This window comes from Pristis pectinata, chromosome 7 (genome assembly GCF_009764475.1).
Source record: "Pristis pectinata isolate sPriPec2 chromosome 7, sPriPec2.1.pri, whole genome shotgun sequence".
In the NCBI taxonomy this organism is placed as follows: domain Eukaryota; kingdom Metazoa; phylum Chordata; class Chondrichthyes; order Rhinopristiformes; family Pristidae; genus Pristis; species Pristis pectinata.
In genome coordinates this window covers 27,057,887-27,078,949 of record NC_067411.1, presented here as the reverse complement: position 1 = coordinate 27,078,949, position 21,063 = coordinate 27,057,887, and the positions used below count along the sequence as shown (strand labels likewise).

The following is a 21,063-nucleotide window of genomic DNA, read 5'->3' as shown; positions in this document are numbered from 1 at the left end:
TTGTCAAATGTGTAAAATTGTTTTCTTTGTCTTTACAGGTCTTTCAAGCTGGGAAGTCCATAGGGAGCCTCTGCACCCAGGGAAAAAGTTACCCTTTACGGGGGGGGAAGGGTAAACCAGTGGGACATATAGTACAATCCCAACCCTACTGGGACGGGTGGGAGGGAGGTGTTTAGCCGTCGCACTGTTCAGTCGACATTGGGGAAAGTTAAACCCTGAAGTCTTTTTCGATGGACATTTGTCTCTTCTTTTTAGAGCTTTTCACCAGAAGAGAAGAAACAAAGGAAGACATCTGACCCATAAACATCATGTTTCTGACAAAGGGAAAATGCAACAAATGCAGTAATGTAGGCTTCAAAAGTGGGTTTAATTGCAGAGAGAAAATCATAATCATTAGGTTAAAAGTCGACAGCCAGAGATATAGGGGTTTTGCATTCAGACTAAGGCTGAAAGTAAGAATTAAGGAAACACTTGGGGATTAATAGGTTTTTGCATGATTTTAGGAGAGCTAAAAATGACAGTGTTAGTGCAATTCAGAAGAGCAGCTTGTTTCCAAGATAATGAACGCCTATGTAAAATCATAGCTGTGAAGATGTAAGTTTCTGATTAAGTAACAATTTCAATCACAGTGAATGACAAACGATTGGTAACAACCTAAAATAGCTCGGGAAACCCTAAAATAGTAATTTTTTTTCATTGAGTGGTACGTGCATATTGGTTAAAGTTTGACATATCTTTTGACATAGTTTTGCATTAAAAACACGAAAGATAGTATAAGTAATTGGTTAAAATTCCATAGTTCAGATTTTTCTTTCTAAACAACATCTTCGTAGTGTACATGTTCTATTAAGGTGCAGGCATGTAACTTGGTTCACTGTGGTTAGCAGTAAGGTTGCTTTGTTTAGTGAGACATTGAGCTAGCATGTGTGCATCATAGAGAGTGGAAATGGTAAGGATTCTTTCCCACTAGAATGTTTCTAGTGGTATGGCTCAACAATATTACTTAATAGATTTTGTGTAAAATACCCCAAGTTTTTCATATAGGATTTTAATTTCTGTTAAGGTTATTCATAGGTATAACCAGTTTATAAGGATTTGAAGTATCTTTAGGATCCACTAGGGTTAAGATTGTTATTGTATTGTGTGTAACCTACACAATGTGGAAAGTTGAAATCTCCATGCAAATCTGTTGCCTCTGTGCTGTCAGTGTGATGTGCTTTTTGCATGGTTATATACTATTGAAATTATAGAACCTCCATAAAAGAATTATGTAGTAAGGCAATTGAAGGCTGCATAATTAGATGACATATAAGGAAAATGTACAAGTGTAAGAGAAAGGTTTGCTTTATTTAGTGTTTTAATCAGACTTGATTGGTAATATTTTTGTTTAAAGCATGATCTCATGAGATGCTTACTGTCCTTAAGCAGGATAGGTCAAAATTTCAATCTGAAATATTTGAAACAAAAATTGGCACATTGGTGGCCCTTTGTGCCATTAAAGCTGCAGGAGTACAAAATGGAATGGATCCGTTTTCCTTTAATTTGTTCCACTTTATGTTGCTTTCTATACTCCTTTGTGTAAATAAATCCTTTTACATTGAATTCTGTCCCTTCCCCCTAATGTGTATTTTGTTGTAAATCTTTTTTATTTTTTTATTATTATGTACTGTGAATGTGGAAAACAAAACAAACTGGTACACTTGACCTTTGTTATGCGTGAGTCTTTTGTAATATGTTAACTGTCTGATCCCATGATGGTTAGAATTTTTTTTCAGATGGGACACACCCTCCCCCAGGGAAAACAGCAGCTCTGCTGGTCAGAGTATGGAGCCCTGCACTACTTCTGGAGGCTGCAAGGCTAGATTAAGATATACAGCAAATAATTGTAATGCTTTAAAAGCCCTGACAGCTTTTCATATTTTTAGGTTTTCCTCCATTACATATTTTGCTACACAAGACAGGGAGAAAAGACTGAATGTTTGGCTGATTTTTTTTTTTGCTGCTTGCTTTTAAGTTTTGTGTGCAATGACTGGGATAACTAATGCACTGAAAAACACAGGCTTTCTGTGTGTGTGACTGTATGTGTGTGTGACTGTGTGAGAGACTGAGATTGTGGCAAGGAATTCTGTAGTTACAGTGTGCTTCGCACTGCATTGTGGCTTATCATTTTCTTAAAAATTTGCATGAAAGAATGCCGTTTATACATTCCTTTTGCACAGTTTGGAAAGTGATTTGAAGAGCTTGGCATTTAGTTTTTCATAATGCATATTATGTACAAATCCTTTAATATGCTGGTTAACTAAACCCTTCAGTAAGTTCCCATCAACTTGCATGGCCATTTCCATAAGTGCCAGATTCATAAACTTGCATGTAATGTACTTTAATTGCTAATGCATAAATGATTAGAAAATAATTGCTCAGGTTATTACAAAACAACTCCTTAGCTGCTGTTAGAAGCTATTCTAAGAGAAATGTATTTGCATGTTGTTCATAGGTTTAAACCAAAAGAAATTTCTCTGCTCAGTACCTTCAGTTGATTCCAAAAAGTGCTTAATGTGCTTCTGGTATAAAAGGGTATTTTCTTCAGGTCAGATATTGCCTAACCAGGAATATAATATTTCCTATTAGATTTGTATCACTTTATATAACAAAACTCCCATAATTATTTGGATTTAAATCACTTCAGTGTTCAGGTATAAGGAACAAAAGTTACATAATTGTAACAGCTTTGATAGAATTATAAATGTATTTCCCTGGGATGGAGGGTTTTTGAGGAGGGGTGAAAATAAAGATTAGACTTGCACAAATGAGATTCTTTGCTTTAATTCCAGGCACTCTGGCCAGTCACTTTGCTGAAGAAAACACTATAATATTGCAGTAATGCAGCTGTTGGAATGTCAGGAGTAATTTTATTACTGTAATATTAAACTATACCTGCTAAAATAAAATAATTAAATGTTTTTGCTTGTGTTCTCCCTTTATCCCTGTTCTTTCAATTTTGTATGTTTGTTTCTAACCCCAAAAAACTTTTATGCTAAAACACCATTCCAAATGTTTTAGTACAAAAATACTAATATTTTTCAACCTCCTGATAAGACCACCTATTCGAGAAATTGAAGACCTATTTAACGTCAGTTCCAAAGACCTAAAATAATGTGCAAGTTACAAGACTGGTCTTAAAAGATTATTTTGTTACATCAGAATCCACTAGCAGTCTGATGAATTTTTATCCCAAGGATATGCTTCAATAACATAAACTAATCTTGGATAATTAAGGTTGATGTATATTGTGTTTTGGACAGCTAAACTGAAGTGCTCAGAAGGCACATTTTGCATCTTTTTTGCATCTACTACCAGTATTCAGATTTGAACAATAGCTATAACAAATCTAAATGCAGTATTGAGGCATCATTTGATAAGTCCAGCTCGGGCTAATGTTTTTTATAGTGGAAATCCACAGTTAATAGTACAAGACCATTTATTTTCTTAGACAGATATTTCCTATCGAATAATTTTGTGCAAACAGACAATGGTCTTAAGTATGATACTTTAAATGTATTTGTCCCATTTGACCTTCATTGAAAACTCCAATTACATTTGCATACAACTTCTACATAATTGGTTTGTAATATCCTAAATTACAATTGGTTCCAGCACATTGAAAAGAATGGAACAATCAGTATTGTTGCTCCTTGCGTTTTGTCTTCATTTTCAGTTTTGTTGTTTCTTCATTTAAAAATTTAGGCCATAATGAACATTTACATGAATTGCTACTTGTCTCATTCTGGTGTTTGTGTGGAAATGGCAAATAGTGTAATATTTTTCTCCGGTCTCTTATCTGGTATACCTTTGTAATAAAAAGCCAAAAATCCTATCTGAGTGAATTGACAATTTGCTAGCAAAACATATTCATTTCTCTGATGTTTTCTAAATTATAATTGAACACGTTATAATTGAAAATATATTTTTTCTAAATGAGTTAGAAACCCACATGGCACTTTACAACGTCACACTTAACCGAGCTTCCGATGAATAATTGCTCAACAGAGAATGCTGGAAATACTCAGGTTGGGCAACATCTGTGCAGAAGGAAACAGAGTTAATGTTTCTTGTTGATAACCTTTGCATCAGAAATTAGTTAAGCTATTCAAGCAGCTGATGTTAAAATACAAAGCAGGTGATGCAGTAGTAACCTAGCTCTCTAAACTCCATGTAGAACGCAGCAGAAAATATTCTCTCCACTTTAAAGTTGCAAAGTTATAATCGTAACTGATTTAAAATTAGAATTTTGGGAAGCATGTTAAGATGTGTGATGTTGAAAACTGCTTAACATGTGGTAACAATGAATTGTAACCTTTTAATTTTCATATCTAGTTAAATATTTGTGGGAAAAAAAGTTCATGCAGTGAAATTTAATTCACTGAATCATGCTATTCATTTAAATCAGTTTTATTGTTGCCTATTATTAAGATTTAGAATATTTTTTGAAGAAATGTATGTTTGTACCTAGTAATAGAGACAGTGAATGTATGCAAATTATTTTTAATATTGAATTCTGTCCACTTTCCTCACCTTATTTTAACCTAGAAAATGGGATTGTACATTCATTTCCCCTTTTCTCTCCCTGGTTTAAGTCAATTTGTGAAATTCCTGGAGAAACTTAAAAACTGAAAATGAAAAAGCTGAATTATTTTCAAATTTGCATGCACAGTGCATTGTTGATGCATGATTAAGATTGATAACAGCCTCCCATTCAAGGGTGCACATGTAAAACACAAAGGTTCAACTACATTCATATTGCTGAGGATTTTGAAAGGAACAAATGGGTTCTGTCAGAATAGTTCCATGCTCCAATCAAAAGTTTAAGAATATAAACATTTTTGCACAAACTAAATGCATCATGGGATATACAGCACATTATGGTTGCTTGCTCTGTAGATGTACCACATGGTTTTTGAGTGTTGGAAGAATGTTGGAGTCATGAGAATTAGTCTCATCACATTCCGGTGTATCTGCCTTTTTGGCATGCTAAAGCACGGCTTGGTTTGTCTGCTCCTCACACTGAATGGAGTGCTCTGTGTGTGCTGTCTTTGCAGAAACGGCCGCTGCTATTGATGTAGTTTTTCTACTTGAATATTTTTGTTGTAGAAATCTCAGGTCAGCATTTAACTGTTTTATATAAGCCTTTTACCTTCCCTTCCTGTTTGAGCTTCCCTCTTGAAGGGTTCTAACAGTGCATTATTTAGCTATGATGGATGATTCAAGTCAATCTTCCTTTATACCACTGAGTCAATTCACATGGTTTTACTCTGTTCAAAATATGGTCATAGCCTGAAATGGAACTTTGGTGTTGTGCTCACTTACACGTTTCCCACATGTTCTGCAGTATAGATGGTTCGGGAAAACAGTAGTTTCCAACTTGATCATTAAATGGAAGTCTGCAGCTGCAAAACTTTACAGATTTTAAATTAAAAACTGCATAGCATTGAACTGTTTTGTCAGTATCTAAACTTGAATTATGTATTACCTCATTGTAATTGGGACCTGTGAAGAATGAGACTGGGTCATGCTGTGGATAATTTGTCAGTTATTATAGCTGAATGTGACACTTGTGAAGTACAATACTGTAAATGTCTATGATATTTGTATCAAAACAAATGCAGTGATGGCTTAGTGGCATTTTTGGTCTTCACTCCCTACTAAAGCTAAGAACTTGAGATGGCAAATAGTCTCTTGAACTTTAATGGTCACATTCTATGTTACCAGCTAGTTAGAGGTGTTGACAGACATGTAGTTATCATGGTAAGTTTTAGAATTGAAAAGTAACTGCAATTATGCATGGGAGTTTTCTGAATTGAATGACCAAAGGATTCTTTTTTTAAAAAGAGCTTCACACACAAGTAATGTGATGTTAGAATTTGTCCTTCAAAACTTATCCTGCAACCCCCTCAAGCGCAATGAATATAAGCAACATTTCTTGGAAGTCTGCTTCTGTGTAAACTTGACAAAACTTCATTTGGAATAGAAACATGGTTTTAATTTTTGATAAGCTGCTGAATTTTGAAGAAAGTTTTTGGGGCCACCAAATATTTTGGATCATGCAGAGAATATATATTGTATTGATCTTATGTAGTTTTTGTAATGATAAATGTTAGTTTGTAAATTGTAGTGAACTAGTAGATGTTAATGTTAACCACTGCTAGGAAATGTACGTTCAAAATAAATCACCTTAAAGCTGACAGTTGAGTTCTGGTTTTCATCTGGGGCACTAAAAATGCAGTCACTTGGTGAAAGCTACAATTTAAATTTTGGAACAGGTGAATTAGCCTAGTTGCTTGTAACACTGCCAACCATGTCACTCCTTCCCAAACTCTCACTCCTGGATTAAGTGGATAACTGTGCTATGTTGCAACACCTTTCCACACAAGGTGATCTCCACGAAGCACTGATCTATGTAGCATGTATGAGCATATGTAGTTTCGATAAGCAGACAAATATAAATTCTTGCATTCTTGAAATGTTTTAGTAATTATTTCAGTTGATTGCAAAATATATAATTTCCCTTTGGCAGTCCTGATGTTGCAGGTTTGCAGGGATATAAAATGTGTGTGTAAATCAACCATATCTCCTTGGTGCCAGAACGATAACAATGCTCTTCCTATTAATGAATTTGCTTGAAAACAAGCATATTTTGTTTCCAATATGGAACCATTGGAAGTTCAAGATGGGCATTGGAAATGCTGGGTTGTTTCAGAATAAATTTGATTGAAATTAATATCCTAAGCTGTTCTGGACCTTTTAACTAAGTCATTTATAAGACAGTGCTGTCCATTTTATTTATATGATCAATATTCTTGTATAAGAATTGTGTTCATACATTTGAATGGTCTAAAGTTGAAGCAGAAAATATATGGGGCTTATCACAATCTATATTAATGTGGTGAATGCATTGTTTGTGTATTCTTTGAATTACTTTATGTAGAATCTATTTTGATCCCTTCCACATCTGTGTGTTGAATTTTGTTCTGTATAACTAAAGTTATCTTTTTGGATTCTGGTTTCTTGAAAAATCATTGATTTTTGAAATTCAAAAATCGAATATTTTAGTTTATCATTCAGCTCATTGATGACTAGAACAATGACTATCCCTGGTAAAGTTAACTATAGTTTCATCAAAAGGCAACATTGCAGCTACTTACACTTGCGTCTTTAGAGCCACTTGAGAGACCAGATTTTAGACACCAACTAAAACAAAATACTGGAAATACTCAGGTCAGACAGCATCTTTTGAAAGAAGCAGTTAACATTTCAGGTTGAAGGCTCGGTCGGAATTCGGAGAGTAAAAAGGAAACAACTTAGTTTTATGTTTCAGGGTGTGGGAGAGGGATGGATAGGTTAAAGAGAATATCTCCTATAGGGTGAGGCCAGGGTGTCCTTGGTGATATGTTTTTGAAGAAATCATCTGGCTGATTAATGAGGAATGTTAGAGAAAACAAAGAATGGTAAAAGCTGTGAAATGTGTAGCTGTAGGAAATGCCCAACAGGTCGGACTTCTCCCTTCTTTCTGTCAGTTAATTACCGTATATATGTCTGAGCCCTTTCAAACAGATGTTAACTTTGTATTTGAGAATTTTAAGGGAGCAGTTTTCCCTGTTCAATGACTCCTTTGATTTCTCCCCACCCACCCAAACTTGCTTCATTGGCATTGCTTGAATTACCAAATGAAGGTGAGGAAAATTTTCCATTTTACAGAAATAGCAGGAAATAGCACCAATAAAGCCATCAGTACATGGGGAAAGACCTAAATACAACAGATCTTTCACATATCCACACAAAGGATGGCTAAGACGCATATAGGCCCTGTAACATTTGGAGATGCTGAGCTAAGTCATATGTCAATGTAAAACTAAGTTCAGTTAGGTGGATGCAGATGGTGGTTTCTGGGGACTAGTCCTCTGTTTAATAAAGGAAGCTAAAGTCCATTGGACTGTTCTGGTAGAGGTTGAAAGTGCAAAGGATTTGGACATCTATGGAGAAAAGGGGCCATTAGACTGGAAACAAAAAAAAAGTTAAAAGTGGAGGATGCCATCAGAGTAGTGATGGAGGTGGTAAAAGAGAAGATAATTAGTTAAAGTAGGAAATCAGAATTTTTTGAAGAAGTAAAAGTGTATTGATGAGGGCAGGGCAGTAGATGTGGTTTACATGGACTTCAGTAAGGTTTTTGACAAAGTTGGTCCAAAAGGTTAGGACACACATTTAGAGAGAAAATAGAGACATTACGAAATCCAAATGTTCCACGATGGAACCCATACAACACCTCAGTCACTGATCTCCACCGCTTTGTTCCGAAGTATCTGCCACCCTGAAAGGCATTTGAGACGTGGCTGTCCACACATATGCCTGTTTCCCTCTACAGGTTAACGACAAAGTGGACTCCACTGCTTTATTCCCAAAATCCATACATGGATTGTAGTAACAGACACAGTTATTGTTTTTCATCCATCATTTGGATGAGTTAGAAATGAATCGTAGGGGTCCTGATCCTGATGATGGTTTTTTAGCTAGTAGGGAGGTTTGATTAGTCCCTCCTTTTGAGGAATATGGGGTTGATCAGTATTTCCAACATTTTGAAAAAGTTGCTGAGAGTTCAAACTGGACATGGGAAAGATTGGCTGTAAGGTTACAGTGTGTGATTAAAGGCAAAGCTCAACAAGCTTATTCTGCTTTGTCTGTTGAGGATGCAAGTTATGATGACTTGTCTGAGACTTTTCTGTCTTCACTGGTATGTAACACTTCTCCATGAAATGATTGCCAGACCTGCTGAGTTTTGTGGCATTTTTCTGTCTGTATTCATGAACAGCACCAGGTCTAATGCTACAATGTTAAAATTTTCATCAGGTTCAAATTTTGTAGTATTGCTTCTCTTACATAGCCCCCTCCTGCCCTGAAGATCAGTTCTACCATCCTGGGGCGCACAGAAGCTTTCATTGCCTAAGCTTTCAGTTCTAAACTTCAGAAATCACCAGAAGCCTGTTGACCTCACTTTCTTCCTCAAAGATTATCCTTTTGAACAAACTTACTTCCAATTAAACTTTTGGTCATATGCCCAAGGGAAGCAACGTTTTGCCAAAGGCTCATCTTCAAAACAAGAGAAAGTTAAGATGTGCAATAAGCTTTGAGCAGAGGCAGAGATAAAAGTTGGAGGTGGTAAGAGCAAGAGGATAGGTGGTAAACAAGGGAGATTAAATGTTACAAGGTGGATTGTGATGAGATGTAAATGGAAAGAACAGTAGTCGAATTTAGTGATTTCAAAGGAAGACATTGGAAGCAAGTATAGTTGAAGCTTGGGTTGACCATCATGGTTACAGAGAGGGAGCCTAGGCTGCATTCTAATTTTTTGTTATCTTTATTAAGATTTGACTAATTGATTAAAATGAAAAATTCCCATAGGCCTACTTGGAAAAATTGGTTGCTTCAGTAAGACTGCTGCAATGATTGTCACGTATGTGGAATTAACATTTTCATTTTACTTTCAGAATGCTCAATGGTTTTCAAAATGTTTGTGGGACAGACTGATCTGTGTGATGATTTTTAAAAGAGCTGAAAGTTCGAGCATATGCAAAAAATGAGGTAGAGAATTTTGCCATGTTACAAAAATTGAAGATTTTAGAGCCATGGAGCACAGAAGAAGGGCCCTTCGGCCCAACCGGTCCATGCCGAACAAGATTCTCATCTAAACTAGTCCCATTTGCCCATGTTTGGCCCACATCCCTCTAAACCTTTCCTATCTATGTACCTGCAGAAGTGTCTTAAATATCAATGTACCTGCCTCAACCACTGCCTCTAACATCTCATTCCATGTACAGACCATTCTCTGGCTGAAAAAAGTTGCCCCTTGGCTACCTATTAAGTCTCCCCTCTCACCCATGTGCCCTGGTTCTTCATTCCCTAACCAGGGAAAAACACCGTGCATTCAATTGTATTGAAGAAATATGGGAAAGCAAGAACTAGTCAATTGCAAAGTTCCCATTTCTGTGGTTTCGAGGAAATGCACTTGTTAGATGTTGGAGCCCTACAAACTTTTTAAAATAAAACGGTCATAACTTAAGGACCAGTAACAATGAAACTCATGACTATGCAACAAAGTGAAAAGAGGAGAACATCCATATTTTCAGTAAATATTTCAATCATGGTCTGCAGTGAATCAATTGGCTAGACACCTTTACTGAGTGGTTTCACAAATGAGCATCTACATCAAACATTCTTTCCTTGTACATACCAGCTTTACTAGGGTTTTTGAAAATGACTTGTAATGCATTTTAAACAGGCAACAAAAATTTGTCCATCCACTGATGAAAGCCTTGATGATGACAATTCTAGTAGTAAGTTTACTATTGCTGTTCAATGATAACTAAAATGGAGAGAATACTGTAATGGCTAGTTAAGAAATAGAACTAACTCCCTGTGGTAACATTGCTTGAAAAATCTTTGGACACCTTCAAAGTCATGGACTGATGTGAAATATCTAATCGCTAATTCTGCATGCTGCATGGTAAAGCTGTGCTATGACTTGAAATTTACTTGCCTCCTTTTAAAGGAATACATTTACAGGAATACATCCCCGCTGTTTGTTAAGCAAAAGGATAAAGGGTAACTTGAATTCTGCTTTTCAAAGAGGTAATGGATTTCATCATTTGTGCTGATGCTTTATTTACACAAGCATGGGAATTGCCAACTCTGCAATCTGCCAGGAAATGGACTTAGTGCTGAAAGTGGTCCTGTCAGTCTAGTTTTCTTTCATTGAGGCTGCTAGATTGAATGCTGAGGTTTGTGCACAAAATTTCTGCTACCTGGCATAGTCTCTGGAGCAAAATTACACTGGGAAAAAGTTAAAAGGTTCTGAAGACAAAAGGTTTTTATTTTGTAAGTTTCTGACAGAACATAATCCCTATTCATCAAATAATGTCCTTGAAGTGAGGCAACCCATGTTTATCAATTTTCACTCCATGCTTAGAGTCAGTATTAATTGCATGCTTCAACAAAATCTGAAGGTTTTCGAGATCATGGGCCTAAAATCTGTGACTTTTGAAACTACTGACCACTCGAATGTTAAAGGTTTGCAATTCAATGTTTACCAAATGGCAGCCAACAATGGGTCACTTAAATGTAGCATTGCAATTTCAGGACAGAGATTGATTTTGGGTTAATATACATGTTATTAACCCTCTACGCAAGGACTAATTTTCCAAAATTGATTCTTTTTTTTAACACTGAACAGCAAGAGTTGCTGCAGGTGCAGTTCATGGAATCTGTCCATCCCAGCCACAACAAATCCAGATGTTACATTACTAACACTAGAAGAGGCAGTGCACATGACAGATTTAACCAACATGTTTTTTCATATTGACAGTGCACGTGGAGCATGTTTCTTGGGTCTGTCATCAGTGGCTACAAAGTGAGCATCAATGTCTGTAGCCAGCTTGGAAGTATGCATCATGACTTCAAAGACTTGTTCTCAATTTTATTCTTCAATGTATACATTGACAATTCAGCACCCCACCACCCCTGCCCCCCACCCCCCAAGTTTATATATACATTTACATGGTAGAAAAAGGTGCTGGTGATATTGCAAACAATTGCATTTTATTAAGTTGATCATGTATTTATCTTGCTGGTTTCAGTTAGTTGCAGCTTATAAAGAATGTTGATGCATCTCTTGACTGTACATTCTGAACATACTGGTATATAAAACAAATAACAAACAGCCTAGGTCTTCACTTGAGAAAACGAAGCTGAGAGATGACTTAATGTAGATCTTTAAATGATGGGTTTTGATACTGAGAGAATGTTTCCACTCGAGTTCATTTTTTTATTGGGCATTGGTGCTCCCTTATTTCCTTCGAAGGGGTGTTGAGTCACCACCTTGAACTACTGCAGTCCTAGTGAATACATCTAGTCAGTGGTGTTGGGTAGGAAGACCCAGGATTTGGATTCTGTGCCAAAAGACGCAGGTTTGGGATGTGCCGCTGAAGTTGCCTAGGCAAGTAACTAGAGTGCATGTCCTGGATGGTGTCAAGCTTGATTGTTGTTGGAGCTGCACTCAGACGAGTGGAAAGTGTCCTAAAAAGTTCCTAACTTGTACTTTGCAGATGGTAGAAAGACTTGGGGTACCAGGAGGTGAGTCACTTGCTGAAGAATATCCAACCTCTTGTTGAAATGGTATTTATGGAGCTGGTCCAGTTGAATTTCTGTTTAATGACTATTGATGGTGGAGGTCTTGGCAATGGTAATGCCATGGAATGGCCTGTGTAAGTGATTAGACTCTTGTTTGACACTTTGGAATTAATGTTACTTGTCACCATTCAACATGCCTGAATGTTGTTTAGGTCTTGTGACATGCAAACAACCACTGCGTCATTTGCCAAGGAGTTGCAAATGGAATGGAACATTGCACAATTATCATTAAACATTCCCACTTCTGACTTTATGATAGAAGGAAGATCATTTAATGGAGCAGGTGAAGATGCTTGGGTCTAAGACACAGCCTTGAGAGTTCATGTAGTGATGTGCCTGGACAACACAACCAGGTTTCTGAGGTATGACTCCAACAGCTGGAGAGCTTTGCCCTTGATGCCCACTAACATCAGTTTTACTAGGACTTCTTGTCACATTTGATCAAATGTGCCTTGATGTCAAGGGCAGTCGCTCTCACCTCGCCTCTGGAGTTAAGCTCTTTGTCCATGTTTGGAGTAAGGCTGTGGTGGGGTCTGGAGCTAAGTGAAATGTAAACTGGGCTCAGTAAGCAGTAATTGCAGCTTTTCACGCTATCAGTGACACCTATCACTTTGGTTATTGAGAATGGACTGAGTGGTCATTAGCTAGAGTGGATTTATCCTGCTTTTTATGAACTGGACATAGGGCAATTTTCCATATTGTCAGGTAGATGTCAGTGTTGTTACTGTACTGTACTGGAGCAGTTTGGCTCGAGGCACAATGACTTCAGCAGCACAGGTCTTCAGTATTACAGGCAAGACATTGCCCGGTCCTAACTCTTTGCTGTTTCATCTTCTCAGCTATTTCTTGACATCTGGCTGAAAGTGATTATGAAAGCTGCACCTTGTCTTCGTACTTGCATATTGGGCCGTGCCATCATTGTGAGTGGGCATATTCTTGGGATTGCTGCCTCCTGTTCACAGACAATGAGACACTGTTTAATTGTCCACAACCATTCTCAACTGGATATGATGGGACTATGGAGCTTTAATATGAACCATTTGATTATGAGATTGTTTAACAGAAGTTATTGCATGCTGTTTTTGCTATTAGTAAACATGTTGCAGCCTTGCATTTTTAGGTATGTCTGGTCCTACTCCTGGCGTGACATTCTGTACTCTTCACTGAGCCAGGGTTGATCTCCTTTATAGAACAGAGCAGGAACAGACCCTTCAGCCCATGATGTCTGTGCCAACTGTGATGCCAATTTAATCTACATCTGCCAGAACACGGTCTATATTTCTCCATTCCCTGCCTGTTTATGTGTCTGTCTAAGTGTCTCTTAAATATTGTTATCATATCTGCTTCTACTACCTCCCCCGGCAGTGTGTTCCAGACACCTACCATTCTCTGTGTTTAAAACAAAAAGCCTCAAATCTACTTTAAACTTCCCCCTCTCACCTTAAAGCTATGTCCTCTAGTATCTGATATTTCCACTCTGGGGGGGAGAAAGGACTCTGACTACCTACCCTGTCCATGCCTCTCATAATTTAATGTACTTCTATCAGGTTGACCCTCAGCTTCTGACACTTCAGAGAAAACAATCCAAGTTCTTCTTGTATCTAATAATATGAGGGTTTTTTAAATTATTTAGAAGTGCCATATAATTTGCATGAAACTAATATTACAATTCAGAGATCTGAACTAACCCAGAAAAGTTGTTCAATACTACCATGATTTCAGAATATGAAATAATCATAGAATAGAAAGAAAACATCTTATACTACTAAAATAGATGCTGTTGGTTTGCCAAATAAACCCAAATGATTTAGAAGTATCCTTTTGGGAAGGAAAACAACCACTCTCACTGGACCTCACCGATGTTACTTCAGTTAGGTTGCCAAGTTCTTTATGGTACAGGATTTCCTGTATCTAGAGCAGAATTGCTGTCCACTATGGTATTATTTTACAGGATGTCAAGTTTCCTGTAAAACCAACAGAATGTGGGGGAAGGGTATAAAAGCATTGACTGGTGATGTTATCAACATGCTTAGAAATGTGTATGGAGGAAGTGCAATGGAGACTACATAATGAAGATAGGACTCTGCCCAAATAAACCCAGAATCAGGTTTATTATCACTGATGTATGTCGTGAAATTTGTTTTTGCGGCAGCAGTACAGTGCAAGACATAGAGACATAAAATTACTTTAAGTTACAAAAATAAATAGTGCAAAAGAGGGATAATGAGGTTGTGTTCATGGGTTCATGGACCATTCACATATCTGATGGCAGGGGACAAGAAGCTGTTCCAGAAATGTTGAATGTGGGTCTTCAGGCTCCTGTACCTCCTCCCCGATGGTAGTGACATGAAGAGGGCATGTCCTGGGTGGTGAAGGACCTTGATGGATGCTGCCATCTTGAGGCACCGCCTATTGAAAATGTCCTTGATGGCAGGGATGGTTGTGCTCGTGATGGAACCCTTTGCAGCCTCCTTCAATCCTGCATATTGGAGCCTCCATACCAGGTGGTAATGCAACCAGTCAGAATGGTCTCCACCATACAGCTATAGAAATTTGCAAGAGTCTTTGGTGACATACCAAATCTCTTTAAACTCCTAATGAAATAGAGCTGTTGGTGTGCCCTCTTCACGATTGTGTAGGGCCCAGGATAGATTGGTATTGGTTTATTATTGTCACTCGTACCAAGGTACAGTGAAAAACTTGTCTTGCATACCATTTGTACAGATTATTACACAGTGCATTGAGGAGGTACAGGGTAAAAACAATAACAGTATACAGAGTAAAGTGTCACAGCTACAGGGATATGCATTGCAGGTAGACAATAAGGTACAAGGTCATAACAAGGTAGATTGTGAGGTCAAGAGTCCATCTCATAAGGGAACTGTTCAATAGTCTTATCACAGTGGGATAGAATCTGTCCTTCAGCCTGGTGGTCTGTGCCCTCAGGCTTCTGTATCTTCTGCCTGATGGGAGAGGGGAGAAGAGAGAATGACCCGGGTGGGTGGGGTCTTTGATTATGCTGGCTGCTTCACCAAGGCAGTGAGAGGTATAGACAAAGTCCATGGAGGGGAGGCTGGTTTCTGTGATGTGCTAGGCTGAAATGTTGACGCCCATGAAGTTGAAGCTGCTCAACCTTTCCACCACTGACCCCTCAATGAAGACTGGTGTACATTCTCCCAACTTCCCCTTCCTGAAGTCCACAATCAATTTCTTGGTCTTGCTGACATTGAGTGCAAGGTTGTTGTTGCGACACCACTCAACCAGCTGATCTATCTCACTACTTGCTCTTCATCGCCATCTGAGATTCTGGCTCATTGAAGCTCTGCTGCTCCTGGGATCTTGTACAGTGGAACTAATGGGCCAGACTTGCCAACTCCTTATTCTCCCCCTCAGGCCCACCAACTGCTGCTTTTGCTACTTTCCTACACTGAGGGGTAATTTATAGCGGCCAATTGATCTACCAGCATACCTTTGAGACATGGGAGGAAACAGGAGTGCCTGACAAAAACCCATATGGTAATAGAACATTCAGACTCTCCACACCTTGTACTTGAAGTCTGCACTGAACCTGGAGTTGTGAGGTAGCAGTGCTAACTGCTATGCCATAGTGCTGCCCATGACTAATCCCTCCCAAAAGCACCACCACAACTTATTATTCTTATAATAATTCAACATGGGCAGATTAACTTAAGATTCACATCAACGTGATTAATTCCTAACTACCTTGTTAAGTGGCCAAGTAAACTTGCTTCAAACTTAACTGCATTCTGTGCTGCTTGAACCTCGTGTAACATCTATGACCTTGTGACTTCCTATAGCACTGTTCAAATAAAGAAGAAGCTCTTGTATTTGCCTTCTGAGGTCTCCAGGAAGGGTAATAAATTTTGCTTTGCCAGCTCTACCTATACATTGGGAATGAATAATAAATATTGCTTGATTTAGTCAATGTCCTACTTGCTTTGTAGTTCCTGTGTGCAACATAAGTTAATGATTGCTGATGAGGAGGTGAATCTGAATCCTAATTGAACATACAGAAGCAGCACTGGGCCACTTGGCCCTTCAAGCCTGCCTCACCGTTGAATATGATCATGGCTGATCAGCCCAGGCCTCAACTCTTCAGTGCCAGTTCCAAATCAATTCCCTGAATCTTTCAAGAATAATTAGCTCCCTCTTTAAATATCTCCAAAGATTTAGCATCCACCACCTTCAAGACCTAGAGAACTCCAGAGATTCACCAGCCTTTGTGAGAAGAAACTCCTTGGCCCCCGGTAACCATGTCCTTGTATTCAAGATGGATAGATCTCCACATCTACCCTGTTATTGCCCCCTTGGGATTTTGTTTCAATAAGATCACTCTGTCGTTCTTCTAAACTTAAAAAAAAATTAACTTTGTTTTAGCTGTTCCTGATGGGATAATGCTCTCATCCCAGGAATTAGCCTAGTGAATCTCTTCTAGAATGCTTCCAATACCAGCAGTTTCTTTCTTGAATAAGGGGACTGAAACTGTTCACAGTACCCCAAGTGTGGCCTCACCAACATTCTGTGCAATTGTAACGACTCTATTTTTAAATTCCCACCCCCATCTCCTCTCCCTTTGTCATTTGCCTTCATGCACGTACAGCAAATAACTAATTTTTTTTTGTTTCTGCACAAGAACTCCCAGATCCCCCTCTACTCCACTTGTTTGTAGTATCACTACGTAGAGATAATCTGACCTTTGATTCTACCTATCATAGTGCAAGACCTTGCACTTTTGTACCTTTAAACTTCAATTGCCAAGTTTTTGCTAACTTGGTTTGTATTCTGCTTCAGACTCCAGGTGTCCTTGTGGACTCATGTCCTCTCAATTATTTTCATGGCATCAAACTTTGATATGCCTCACCCTCTGCCTCTTCACCCAAATTATTAATGTAGGTGGTCAATAATTGAGTACCAGCAAAGTTGCATCTTACCAGTCTCATTAAGACTGTTCTAATTCACTGTATTTTCTGTGATGACCAGTCTTCAATTCATGTTAATGAATTTCCCCTATTGTCATGATTCCTTGTACAGATTGGGGATCATCTGTTGCTTTCTTTCCAGAAATAGTAACTTTCTGATTGCACTAGCCATGATGGTGAGAGTTTGTTGGTATGTGTCTGCATGAAACAAGACTCAGGAAACAAAAGTCTTGCTGCTGGAGATGTGTGGTTATATACTTGCAGGTATCTTTGTCCTGCAAGATTTTTTCCATGCTTATCTCATCTGCTAGGAGGTCAAATACTTGTAGGGAGAGGTGGGTCAACTCTACACAGCCTGCCAAACCACAAGCCCAACTATGCCCACACTGTGGGCATAGAGGAAATGCAGGAGCGTTTTGGCAGTTGTAGCTGCTCTAGATGAAACTAGACTCTGGCCTTCATTGTTGTCCTACACGCCATTTATCATGATTGGGGGTGGGGGGAGAGGAGGATCATAGTGTACGATGACCGTGTGGAAGACGAATGCACATACCCACTGTTGCAGTGGAGATTGAAAGCATCCCAGTGGATGAGCTGAGCTGGATGATGTGGGGTGAAAAGGGTTATTAATGTTCAAGCCATGACAGGTAATAAGATCTGTGCAGTCCCATAGGACAACAGTGACGTCTCTTGAGCAGTGAGTAAATCAGCAAAAGAAATAGTAAAACTTGGGGGGGGAAATGATATTGTCATTGCATCCCAGATAGAGGAGAGGAGCTAAAAAGCAAATGTTAAAAGCATCAATACACCCAACCTCTGGGAGGAAAATAGAGTGAAACAAAGAATGAGGGACATGCTCTAGGAAACTGGGAGCTCAGATCCAACACACCAAACTCCATGATACCAAGTGCAGCACAGCATTCAAGAAACCCCAACTCTGGGAATCCAGGAGAAGCAACCTTGAAACTAAGTCAGAAGGAAGAATGTAACAAATTGAGAACCAAACAAATTTCACCTCAATGCCATCTACTTCACAGTAGAACTCAACCCTGGGGAGATCAAGACCTATATTGCAGTCCAGGGCATGTGCAGAAGTTCACACCATGCTCAGGCTGAATAACCAAATGCTGTGACATGACTTTTGATCTTGTACCTTACAATAGAGTGAGTTCAAAGATTGCATCCATTAATAGGAAAGTTGGCTGATTGCACAATGTTCAGCACCATTCACAACTCCTCAGATAATGAAGCAGTCCACATTCAAATGCAGTAAGATCTGGATAATATCCAGGCCTGGCTGATGGGTGGCAATTCATGCTGCACAAGTGCCAGGCAATGATGATATACAACAAATCCAGCTATCACCCACATTCAATGTGATTGCCATCACTGAATCCCCATTATCAATATCCTGCATTACCACTGACCAGAAATTGAACTGGAGTAGTCATATACACAAATGGCTACAAGAGCAGGTCAGAGGCCAAGGATCCTGCAGTGAGTAACTCGCCTCATAATTCCCCAAAACCTGTCCACCATGTATGCTCAAGTACGATGGAATACTCTCCTTTTGTCTGGATGAGTGCAGCTTCAACAACATTCAGGAAGCCTGACACCATGCAGGATATAGCAGCCTGCTTGATAGGCATCCCATCAACAATCATCCATTCACTTCATCACCGATGCACATTAGCAACAGTCTGTACCATCTACAGGATGCACTACAGGAACTCACCAAGAATCCTTAGACGGCACCTTCCAAACCCACGACCTCTACCACCTGGGACAAGGGCAGCAAAAGTAAGAGCACTACCTGGAATTTGCCCTCCAAGCCATACACCATCCTGACTTGGAAGTACTGTATATCACCATCCCTTCACTGTTGTTGCATCAAAATCCTCGATCTCCCTTCCCATCAGCATTGGGGGTACACCCACTCTTGACTGTAGCGTTTCAAGAAGCCAGCTCAACACCACATCTCAGGAACAATTAGGCATGGACAATTAAATGCTGACTCTGCTTGCGAGGCCCACATCCCTTGAATGGATAATTAAAAAAATAGGTAGTGTTAAGATAACCTTGTTTATAGCTTCTCCCCAGGACAACCCTGAACTTGCCTATAAGAGAGATTCCCAAAGTTTTCTCCATCCTTTTCCCATCCTTTCTGCAACTTGATGTTAATTTGTTTGCTCTTCTTCCCAGTTCTTATCTGGTGTCCCTGACCAGAATGTTAACTCTTTGTCTTTTCACAGATTCTGCCTGAACGTTTCCAGCATTTTCTGTTTTTATTTCTGTTTCTGCTAGTTGACACTCTTATTTGTAGCCCAAATTTGCCTCAGATCGAACAAAGCATTTGCAAATATCATGGTATTTCAAGTGCAAGTTATTTTTTTTGGCATAAATTGAGTTTCCATGATCTGTAGTGCTAGCTTACAAAAATGTCATGCTGGAAGCTGGCCCCTTCTACTAAAACAATTGCTGTAGCAAATTTCTGCTAATTAGGTCTGTGTGCAAGTCTTCCAAGAAATCTTAAAACTAAGGATTTCTTTTTAGATGCAAGGATACAGATGGGTACCTTTTCATAAGCTACTAAATTTAAATGAAATTAAATGCACTTAAAGCTAACATGTCCATCAATTAGACAAATATATAGTTTATGTAGATATTTTAAATAACAGAAAATGAATTTAACAAAGATCATTATTACAGTTGGTGGGCAATATTTTGTGGAAACTCATCAGTATAATAATGTACCACATTACCATTCAAAAATGAAGAATCATATTAATGAAAAATTACCTTCTCGGGTTGGGTAGTGGACAATTTTGATTGTAATTGCACATATTTGATTGAGCAGAAACTTGAATCATGAAATCATTGTTAGAAAACCACTAAATCTGGGATCAAATCGACAACTCTGCCTCACAATTTCTAGTTTAATAATATCTTTAATAATAATTTCCAAAAATTGCTGTCTGTATGTTTGACTAAGTTCATTAATGTCTCCCAGCAAAACCTTCTTATGAAATTTGAGCTTAAAGTTGATGCTTTGCTGTAGGTTAATGGGTCTGTTAGCTTCAGGGAGAAGGTGCAACAGAAGGTTTTGCAGAACTTTCCATGATGCATGAATAGGATTGTGTCAATTTAAATAAGAGGTTGCTATTGAAATCACTTACCTCCTCATGGCATAAAATAATTTTGACTTGAGTTTAAGATTTGTAAACAACCAGACTCAAATTTTCAGGTAAAATTTAATTTAGTTTAGCATGGCAGAGTAAATCTAAAATAGCTATTCAGACAAATAAGAGCAAAATTTTCACTGGAGTAACATCAGTTTATTTAGTAGAATGCCATAATAACATATTCAATCAAAGATTCTAACAGTAACCATATTTGAATTAATCACTATTGTCAAACAAGCATTTTAAAGTAATTACAGACAAACATTTAATAGGTACATTAGTGATATTGACAACAAATGAAAAAGCAAAATGATTTGAGGGGGGGACTATGATTCTGGTTCATAGACAGAAAATGTAGGAAGTAGTTAGCATGGTTAGACATATTCTGTAGAGATGGAAATAGAATTTTTCAGGCTGATGATTTTTATTTATCAGAATAGGGGAAAACTAGATTAAAAAATCTTTAAATTGCAGAGAAAGGGGCTCAGGGTGAGAGAATCAAAGAGAAGGTGTATGGTGGGGGGAAACCAGAAGAGATAGAAAGGCAAAAGTGATGATGAAGCTAGCTGAAAGAGGATGATGAAGGTTGGTGAATAACAAAAGTTATGTTAGGGGGAGGTGGAATAATCTGGCCTATAAGCATTTCTTTCCTCTCTTGAAAACAGTGGATGCTTACAGGATTGGGTAGAAAAGCAGCTGTAGCTCTC

The 21,063-nt window shown here is 38.4% G+C and overlaps 1 protein-coding gene across 4 annotated transcripts in view; it reads left to right on the top strand.

The window, feature by feature from the left end:
- tnpo1 (transportin 1) overlaps nt 1-6,239 on the top strand; it is a 133,295-nt gene extending 127,056 nt beyond the window's left edge. For all 4 annotated transcript variants that reach the window (XM_052019139.1, XM_052019137.1, XM_052019136.1 and 1 more), the window contains one exon: nt 39-6,239. The gene's annotated coding sequence lies outside the window, so the exon portion shown is untranslated. The remainder of the gene's footprint in view (nt 1-38) is intronic.
- The last annotated feature ends 14,824 nt before the right edge of the window (nt 6,240-21,063 follow it).